Source organism: Dermacentor silvarum, chromosome 11, assembly GCF_013339745.2.
Source record: "Dermacentor silvarum isolate Dsil-2018 chromosome 11, BIME_Dsil_1.4, whole genome shotgun sequence".
Lineage (NCBI taxonomy): Eukaryota > Metazoa > Arthropoda > Arachnida > Ixodida > Ixodidae > Dermacentor > Dermacentor silvarum.
This window is the reverse complement of record NC_051164.1, coordinates 47,725,577-47,736,070: the sequence shown is the minus strand read 5'-3', so window position 1 is coordinate 47,736,070 and position 10,494 is coordinate 47,725,577.

Below are 10,494 nucleotides of genomic sequence, written 5' to 3'. Positions count from 1 at the left end.
AATTGCTGTGGATAAAACGCTAGAATGAAAATCTTGCATAGCATGCCTGATTAAATCAAGCAGGCTAGGTGACTATTTGTTGCCGCCTCGTTTCAAAGGGGATGCCAATTTACCATCATCATTCTAGAGTAGAGGAAGAGTTTCGAGTCAGGGGTCGTTTCAGAATACCTGGGTAAGACGTTCCGAACGACACTTTCTTGAATGGTCAGGAGGTCGAAATGACTAAATTAGCCAGAAAAGCTTCACGACTTGCGAGGGTACCTTCGTACTTGCAAAAATTTCCCTAACGCCACATTACTTAGTTGTGGTACTCCTTCAAACTTCAAAGGAAGTGAACTCCTTCAAACTTCAAAGTTTTTAGGTTTTCTTCATTATATCCGACAATCTGAACCCACCGCAGTGGCTCAGTCAGCTAAGGCGTTGCGCTTAATTCCGAGCACGACGTAGCGGGATCGAATCCCGGCCGCGGCGGCCGCATTTCGATCGAGGCGAAATGCAAAAACATCCGTGTGCTTGCGGTGTAGTGCACGTTAAAGAAACCCGGATGGTCAAAATTAATCTGGAGCCATCCACTACGGCGTGCCTCATAATCAGAACGGATTTTGGCACGTAAAACCCCAGAAAGAAGAAGAAAGACAATTTGTTATGTTACTGGTTTTAATATTGGTGTTTTGCACAACCGTAGTACGCAAAACACAATGTAAGCGATTATTTCAAAATGCGTATTGCCGCACCTAAATGAATGGCATAAATCCCGGCGAACGAAGTTGCAGCTTACAAAAATGTCCGTCATCGTTAAACTACCACACTGGCATCCACACTACTCAAAGGCTTAAGAATTTTAGCGCCATCAAAAAAAAAAAAAAAAAAAAAAGAAAACATTCCTAGAAGGCCGATTTTAATTTGAACTGGAGGCCAGATGACTATCAAAGGAAAGCAAGGATATTTGAAAAGTTGTTCATACGTACATAGGGGCGCAATAGGTGACCGTTCGCTAAGGAGATATGACAGATCTGAGCCTTTTTTTGTTGTTGTTGAATCGGAATAGCTGGCGTGAGTGGAGAAGCACAATATGGCTCTGGGAGGTATGCCACACTTAAATACGCATCGACCAGCTACGCAGGCTACGTAAAAAAAAAAAAAAACACATGTTTTGGTTTCGTTATCATCCTTATAACAGCGCTTACGTATAACGGGCTTTACGTATATCTGGGTATACGCGGGTTGCGTATAATTGAACCATGTTTTTTGAACACTACGATTATGTTTTTTTTATTTGTGTCTTTGACAACGCACCTGACTGTGTTTGAGCGCTAGGTCGTGCCGGATGAAGCAGCTGCATTTTTATTCTGCTGCCGTAAAACTCTGGGGAGAGTTCTCTAGAATTATATATCACTGAATGTACAGCGCCAACTGCTACTACATTTGTTTTTGTTGCTGTTTTGTTATAGTTATTGCACTATAACACCAACCTACTGGCGCTGCAGTAGACAGACTCTGTGGGCGTGCGCTCGCAAACCAGCCTGCGGTAAAACCCTGAATGTGGCAGTGCAGTGTTGGACCTGTTTTTAAGTCAGAGATGCATGGAGCAAAATTGGTTTTGAAGAAAGACTCTAAAACATGGATGAAAATAAATGGGCGTCAAAAATGCACATGTATCTGTACTCGAAAAGCGTGGACGCAGAATGGAAGAAGAGGTCAAACAAGTTAACAAAGTGTTAATTAATTGAAAGGTAATTGCAAGTGTTAAGTGCGGAAGTGCCAGGCAAATAGGCAAAAAGAAAGTGAGAGAAACAGACACAGGCGAACTGGATGCAAAGAATGCAAACAACCACAGCAACAAAAAAGAACCCTGGAGACTAACGAAAATGAGAAGGAAAAAATAGAAGGGAAAATCTGCACGATAACACAAAGGCAGTGCCTTGCTATTGCAGGCTCGAGCTGGTTGTATAAGCACAAAAAGATACCGGAGCAAATATTCGCAATAAAACGAGGCATGTGTATGCTGTAGCAAAATACGGCGACCACTTAGCCCATCCTAGTGGAAAGCGAAAGAATTAGCCCAGTGAGACTCGTAGACAACGTATCTAATGTGTGCCTTATAAAAGTGCTTGGATATAATGTGGACGGACGCATCAACCAGTTAGCAGTCGAGATAAGGAAGAGACGTTTACAGTATTGGTCAAAAAGAAGCGCATTTCAATGGGGGGCAAGATGCAAAATTTTGCCGTGGTTGAACGCGGCTGAAGCAAGTTTGTCGAGGGATAGCACGGTTTTGCTTGCTTTGGGAAAGGACACAGACGCTTCTTGGCGCCGTCAGCAACTACTGCATCTGCAATTGCACCCCAAGACAACACACAGACGCTGCTCGCCGCGGCAGCAGCAGCGAGCGAATTGACCTTCGTGCTGCGTCTCGCTTCAAAGCGAACTAAGCGTCGAAAGCACCGCGCATACGAAGCTCCCAGCACTCGGCGCACTCCCACCAAAGTGGCATAATTAACTCTATCTTAATTAACTGTGCCTTATTAACTTTGGCTTATCGTCAAAGGTGGTTGGTTCGACTCCCACATAAGCTCGAGGGTTGGACTCCCACCGAACTCTTAGGTTAACACGGTGATCACGATGACCCGTGGCCAGCGAAATTGTTGCGTGAGCAGTTCCGCCGGTTGTGGCAGGCTAATCCCCAGTTTGACCTTGGCTGACCTTTAAGGTAAGATTTACGGAACCAGGCGTTTTCTGGGTTTGTACCTGTACTGGTAGAGCTATCATAGGCGCGTTGCTCCTCAGGAGTTCGGACTATACGCGGCCTCCCCATTAAGACGAGAAGAGAGAAGTGAAATTCCAAATGGAGAGCGGCAACTTGTCTGTCTGGTTTGTTATATACATTCTCGTGTACGACAGGACCGCCGCCCCAAGGAGCCGGAGGAAACTAAAACGCGTGACGTGTCAACGGCACTGCCACCACGCGAGAGTGGAAGGAAAGCAAACTAGGCTCGCAAGTGCTTGGAGCGCCGACAAAGAGAGGGCGGTGCGAACGTAGACATGGCCAACGCGGGTCACACAGCGGCAAATCTTTGAGAAACCTTCATTATCTACCTGGTAGTCTACTGAACCTGACAACGGTGCCCATTGATAACCAATCTACTCAAAATGCATATCTGAGGGACACCGACGAGCCAGCTGTGGAAGAAGACGACGACGACGAACGCGGGAGCCGTGGCACTAGCGCGCTCGCGAGGGAACTGAGTTTTTGCTTACGCACATGAAAAATCCACGGAACCCTAGCCATAAACCGCTTCGCTGTAAAACGCCCGTGTCCCGTGCATTGGGGGCACTTTAACGGTCCCCTGGTGGTCAAAGTTATTCTGGAATCCCCCACTACGGTGTGCTTCAATCAAATAGTGGTTTTGGCACGTAAAACACCAAAATCGAAAAAAAGAAGTAGAGAATTGTTTGAATGATATGAGCGGATCTGTTACAGGTATAGGTAGCGGTATAAGCTTGATAGGGAAGTTGAAAGAAAAAAATGAAGCATATGTATTCAAGGATGCTTGAATTTAAAGCATGCATAGCATACCGGCGGAACAATATGGAGGATCAACGGCGAATATCTCAGCAATCATCGGTTTGCAGATGACATTGTCCTATTCAGTAACAATGGGGACGAATTACAGCAAATGATTGAGGACCTTAATCGAGAAACTGTAAGAGTGGGATCGAAGAATAACATGCAGAAGACAAAGATAATGTTCAATAGCCTGGCAAGGGAACAAGAATTTAGGATCGCCAGTCAGCCTCTAGAGTCTGTGAAGGAGTACGTTTATTTAGGTCAATTACTCACAGGGGACCCTGATCATGAGAAAACAATTTACAGAAGAACAAAAATGGGTTGCAGTGTATACGGCAGGCACTGCCAAATCCTGACTGGGAGCTTACCACTGTCATTGAAAAGAAAAGTATACAATCATTGCATTCTACCGGTGCTAACAAATGGGGCAGAAACTTGGAGGTTAACAAAGAAGCTCGAGAGCAAGTTAAGGACCGCACAAAGAGCGATGGAACGAAAAATCTTAGGAGTAACGTTAAGAGACAGGAAGAGAGCGGTGTGGATCAGAGAACAAACGGGGATAGCCGATATTCTAGTTGACATTAAGCGGAATAAATGGAGCTGCGCAGGCCATGTAATGCGTAGGATGGATAACCGATGGACCATTAGGGTTACAGAATGGATACCGAGAGAAGGGAAGCGCAGTCGAGGTCGGCAGAAAACCAGATGGGACGATGAAGTTGGGAAAATTGCTGGCGCAAGTTGGAATACGCTAGCGCAAGACAGGGGTAATTGGAGATCGCAGGGAGAGGCCTTCGCCCTGCAGTGGACATTAAATATAGGCTGATGATGATGATGATGATGATGATGATGATGACATGGCTCCAGCGTGCAGACTTCACGCCACGTGGTGAGCGTGATTTTACCTGTGCGGATTGCGTGGATTGCAGTGGAAACCCACAACATGTTTCATCGCAGGTTACGGCGTCGCCATAGCACCGAATACAACAGGCGTCGTCCCTCCCGGTGACGCCACACATGAAATGTTATCAATACAAACAAAAACGGCATTGTGACGCTTAAGCCCTCAGAACTGCCCAGTGCGTTATTGGGGATGCAGTTTTAGAAGGTTCTGCGCTTGATTTTTGCCAGCTGGAATCCTTTAACGTGCATCCAAAGAACGACACGCGAACTCTTGCGATTCCCGCCGCCATCGGACTGCGGCCGCCGTGGCCGGGATCGAATCCGTTGCCGCGGGTTCAACAATGCAGAACGTCACAGCCAGTGAGCTACCGCGTCGGCTATGCGAGCACTACGTTGGCCACAATGTCGCACTGTGCGAACTTCACTACCGACCTGTTGTCTATGGTGGCCAGAACAAGCTATTTTCGCGGCCTAATAATTTAATCGTAATAACCAGGGACGTACAAGAGCTACGCAAACGAGCGCTTCGATAGCGCTTAGAATTATTTTTGAACACAGTGACATGGTCGGGTGCTAACGCACCTATATGTGCTTTATTTTTAATTGTGTTTATTGTTGCTACTAGCGCTTCTTGTGGCGCAGTGTTGCTTTGAGAATGTTTTTATGGCAACGTCGCTGCGTTATTGTCGCTTTTAAGAAGTAATACCGTTGTCTGTGCAATGAATAGTTTTTTATTCATTTTTGACATGAAGTAGCCGGTGCAAAATTTGGGCATGAACATTCCCTTCTATCACGCAAATAAAAACAACACCAGCTGTGTTGTACCTGAAGCATATTGTCCCGAGACAGCTTCAGTACCACAAGTACGTATTGTAACGGTTACCGATTCACTATTATACTTATTATCTGTTACTTATTGAACGTATTGCTATTACAATTACCTATTATATGGTTGCATTAAAAAACGGTTTATACTGGCCTTTTGTTTAGGCAGATCGGTTCGTCGATAATGCTGAGCACGTAGGTTAAGTTAATATGAGCCCAAACATCGGTACGCAAGCACTCCCACATTTTGTCACCGTCACCACGCAGCCACCGTGGCTGGGTTATGAACTCGCGACCTTTGCAAAGCTGCAGGACACCATAGCTAATAAGTTTTTTATCCGAATAGGTAACTTGCCGCTGATGCTAAGTAGACAGACTGACTCGGAATGAAGAGGCATCCTTGACGAATTCCGCAACCAGTGAAAGCTAAGCACCCATAAATGTTCTAAACACAACAACACAGCGAGCAGACTGGTACCAGTAAGATTTGGTGGGAAATGTAAGGCTCTTTTTGAAGCTCCATGCAGCGCTTTTACAATCAAACGTCATAGGTTGTAGAACTGAAATCGGAATGGAACCGCACCCACAATAGCAACATTGTGGTTGCTCAAAACTCAAAATCCATGACATGAGGCGAGCTTATGCGACGCGAAGAGTCAGGTGCACTGTAAGCGTTTTCTTTTCCGGTCTTTTGTGGGGCAGTTGTCCCTTGAATGTTTTCTATGCTCTTGCGTTTCTTTAAAAAATTCGTTTAGAGTTTCGGCAATAAATCAGCTGACATTAAATTAAAAAATTACACCACCTTCCCGTAGGGGAACCCTGAGTAGTATGCGAAGCAGCCATGGGGTCGACTCAAGTTCCCACTAGTTTTCAGATCGGCATGTCGCCCCTGCCGTTTCGTGGCAGCGGCTCGAGCACTCTTCTCCGCGGCGCTGTCCACGGCGCTGACACTGGCGTTGACGCTGGCGCTGTCCAGTGGCACTCATCGCGGCGTTGCGGGAGGAGAATGAGAGGACGAAGTGAATGATGATGAGTGGGCGAAGTACCGGGGGATCATTCGGGCAAAACGCCGGAAGCGTTCTCCGGAAGCCGGAAGCTGGCTTACGGAAGTGGAACCGGAAGTGGAACCGGAAGCAGAAGCCGGCTTCCGGAAGCCGGAGCTTGGCGTACATATACTATACATATACATACAAGGAAAGGAGGAGGATGCGCATGCGCCGTGCTGGTGTGGACGCCGCACGGTGGATGGAGGGAGGGAGTGAGATAGCCCCGACCATAAGCTGCTTCGCATCTAAAAATCAATTAGCCTATACAGCAACTCTACTACTGAGCTCCAGAGAGCATGCGCTGCCGGCGGCGTCATTCTGCCGTGAGCATGGCTAGGCGAAGAAGAAACTTTCTCCCGAAGAAGAAGAGGCGCGGCGTCAACGGCGTCGTGATGCTACCCAGGAGCGGTTTTAACGACTGCACGCAGATCCCGAATTCCGAGCAAGGGCTGCTAAGCAAAGCAACGGAGGAGGGTTGCAGATCCAGAGAGAGAGAGAGAGAGAAAGCTGCGTCTCGGCAACGCTACGAAGAAACTCACCGTGAAGGTAGACAAAACGATGTTAAAGCAAAGTTAAACCTAAGTAAAAGCAAAAGTTAAAGCTAAGTGAAAATTCACGTTAACGCTACGTAGAAGCTAAGTTATAGCTAAATAAAAGCCAAGTTAAAGCTAAGTAAAAGCCAGTACAAGCCACCAGCTCCGTTGTTTCATGAGTATTTGCGACGTTAAGTCTGTGAAGCTGGCTAACCTTTTTGCGTGTATTTCGCCAAAAAGCTTTTGTGCTGCGTTCAAAAAGATAAGGAACGGTTGAAGGCACGAGGGAAAATATAAAGATTACATCAACGTTTTATTTACTCCTCATAGTCGCTTTCTTACAACCGACTAAGATGACGATGCTCTCGTGTTCTCGGCCAAAAAAATAACAAGCGGTGTTGTGACACTGTTCGTTATTTTAACTGTGAGAAGTTCGTGGCAATGGGCCCCTCCATTCGTGGCTCAGCTTACTGAAATGTCGTGCAAAAAAAAAAAAAAGAAAAAGGGTAAGGCGTGCACACACGGACGCTGGAGAAGAGAAGTGGACAACACGAACTCCCCTTCTCTTGTGTCGTGTCTGCACGCTTTAACTTTTTTTTTTAGCATCATAAATCCTTAACTACCTCAGCTTTTGGTCGTTCTATGAAATGTCGTGTTGCGTAGCTTCAGGAAACCGTGTGACCTGGGTTCGATTGAACCACGCGGCGGAATATTTTTTTTTCTCTAAATGAAGGTCGGGGAAACTGTTAGAGACACAAATGCCACCCTGAAAGTGTATACGGTCCTAGGAATACTAATCGTGTTGATGCAGTGGATTCCGACAAAAATTTGACCTAACGATGCTGTGCAAGTTTCGGTAATGCTCCGGTATGGAAGCTGCCAACGCGGAACTGCAGCGATAAATAAAATCGTCCGCGTCGTCGCTCATGGCTTTTTATCCTGTTTTTTCCGCTTTCGATTCTTCATGTCCAGGAGCAGTATTCTTGGAGGGTCGCTTTAGCATGACGTGGTAGGCGGCTCGTTGCGTGATTCGAGCGCTTTCGCTAAACCAGCCAATCAGCGCGTGCTAAAAGTGATGTCTCCGAAAGTGATCGTCGGAGAATACGTTCCCAATGGCGTTACCACATCACTTCGTTGATAGAGCCACAAGCGTAGTCGCCTGCGGCCCAAAGCAAAAGTGCACTTCCAGCTGCCAACTGGCATTACTAAGTTGGTCGCTTTCTTGTAGAGCACTCCTGCATTTCGTATGGCTTGGCATGAGTTAGGTGAAACAGCCTGTATGCAGTGAAAGTTCGAGCGAACTGGCTTGTGTAACCTACGCATGCTGACCGCCTTAGTGAAAGTAAGCGCAGTTTCCTACACGCAGTTTACAAAACGGAATTCCTACAGAAAACCTGAAGAAAGAATGTCGGTTCACTGGTATCTCTAAAGCACGCCGACCCGTTATAGAATTCATGATTATACTTTATGGAATACATTGGCATTCTTTATTTTTTATTTTAATTGTTCGATATGTGACAGTGCATGTGCGCCTGCTTGTAGCCAATTTGACGGAATAGGTATGTACCACTGTGACCCAAGAGGCCACATAATCCTCGAAAGTAATAATTCATCCGTGTTATATTTTTTGTGCGTGCACCTGTCACGTCACCCCAATTCCTTGATCGACAAGCATCATACATCGCCTTTGTGCTCGTGACGTCACTGCTATAGACGTCTTACACGGTGAATCCGTCTGATTGGGAGTTTGCAATTCGGCACAGCTTGTGATAGTTGTAGTGCATAGACGTAAAAACACCATGGCAATAAAGTTGGGAACCTTGTGGTGAATAAAAAGAAGCATTTCTCGAGATTTCACGTTCCATAGAACGAAAATAAGCAGCAGTTTACGCGTCGCTGTTAGTCGTAACGGCGATACCACTTCGCTAAATACTAAAGCATCACGATTACTACTTCACTAAAGCTTCGAATCAGGTAGATTCCAGCATGTGTATTAGATTTCCATATCTCTTTATTATTGCTTCGTTTACGACGATGACATACGCAGACGATGCCAGAAATTCCATGCAAGACGACATCTGCGTTATCAGTACAAACGTTTGTCTTTGGGTGACGAGGAAAAAGATATAATTTTCATGACGGCGCTGCGGCAGAAAGAAAACAAAAATTCTGCACGACCAGCTGAAGTTGCGTGAGCGCAAGGGATTTCCTGATTACCAGTCAGCTTTCCTGAAGGCTCGGTAATATTTGTTCTCAACGCTGGGATTCAGTTTAAGGGACTTGCGCAATTGAAGCAAATGACGCATCATACGTAATATGCGCACCAGTGGCGTGTTGCGAATGCTTCTGAAAGGCGGAAATTCTCGAGTCCCAGAAACTGCAGTGATGCGTGCCATCCGCACGCTGTTATCTGCAGTGTTCTATTTCCTGTCGTCTGGCGCCGCTTGTTCCCCTTGAAATTAATTACACTGTGTTAGTTTATGGGCTTTAACAACGACCTGAGTATGAGGCACGCCGTAGTGTGGCGCCGCAGTATAATTTTTGAGCACCTGGGGCTCTTTAGCGTGAGCCAATTCCCGGTTCACTGGCGGTTTCGCATTTCGCCTCCATACGCATAGGGCCACTGAGGAAGGGATTCGATCGCTCGACCTCGTGCACAGCAGCGCAAAGCCATAGCCACTAAGCTACTACCGCGGCTTGCTTGTTTTCATTCGACAGGAACGACCAAGTAGCACAAAACAAGATTCTACACCAGCCGACTGGGTAAATTTATTAGTCGTCCTCACTTCTGTCTAAAGCACTGAACCTGTGCGCTGCATGCAAAGAAATCGATATGCTTACCCTGCTGGTGGCTTCGAGGCAAAAGTGCTTGCGATCACCCTACTGGATGGCACGGTACATATAGTGTTCAGCCCGGTACCTTGAATCTACCAGCTGATGTGTCGATAATGTTTGCTCTGCATCGCAGCGTTCAATCACTCTTGGCAGAACGGTGGGTAGCTTTGCTGTCGGAATGCAAAAGCGTTGCGGTGAAGCGCAGCCTTCCTTAAGGTGCACAGGCGACTGAAACGGAGAATCTACGAAGAGACTTCCACACGAAAGGCCCTCACGTCATGGGAAAATGGTTTAGAGTTTCAAAATAAAATGCGACGCTGTTTTTACGATCTCATTACGAGGCGCGCTGCAGCCGGGGCATGCTGGCTCTGGTTAATTTCCTCCACCTGGGGTTCCCGGCCCTGGTTCTCGGACGCCCAACCAACGCACAGCACCCACGAGCATTTCTTTATTTATTTCCTTAGCATTCTGCCTCCGGCGAAATACCGCCACCGCAGCCAGGCTCGATGTGCCACCTCGTGTGTAGCAGCGCAACGCATTCGCCGCTTAATAGCGAGGTTACTTTCTTGCCTTCTTGTGGGAGTTACACAATCAGGGCCAGCGGCCGCTTAATTGTCAAATCTCCTCTCCCCCTTCTGTTTTCAATCGACAATTTCAATGCACCTCTTCGTCCTGACAGACACACACACTCACTCTCTCTCTCAATCGACGGACGAATTTACCCTCCCCCTATTTCATTATTAGTTTATTACTATTTCTAGAGCCACAATTGAAGCTATCCGTC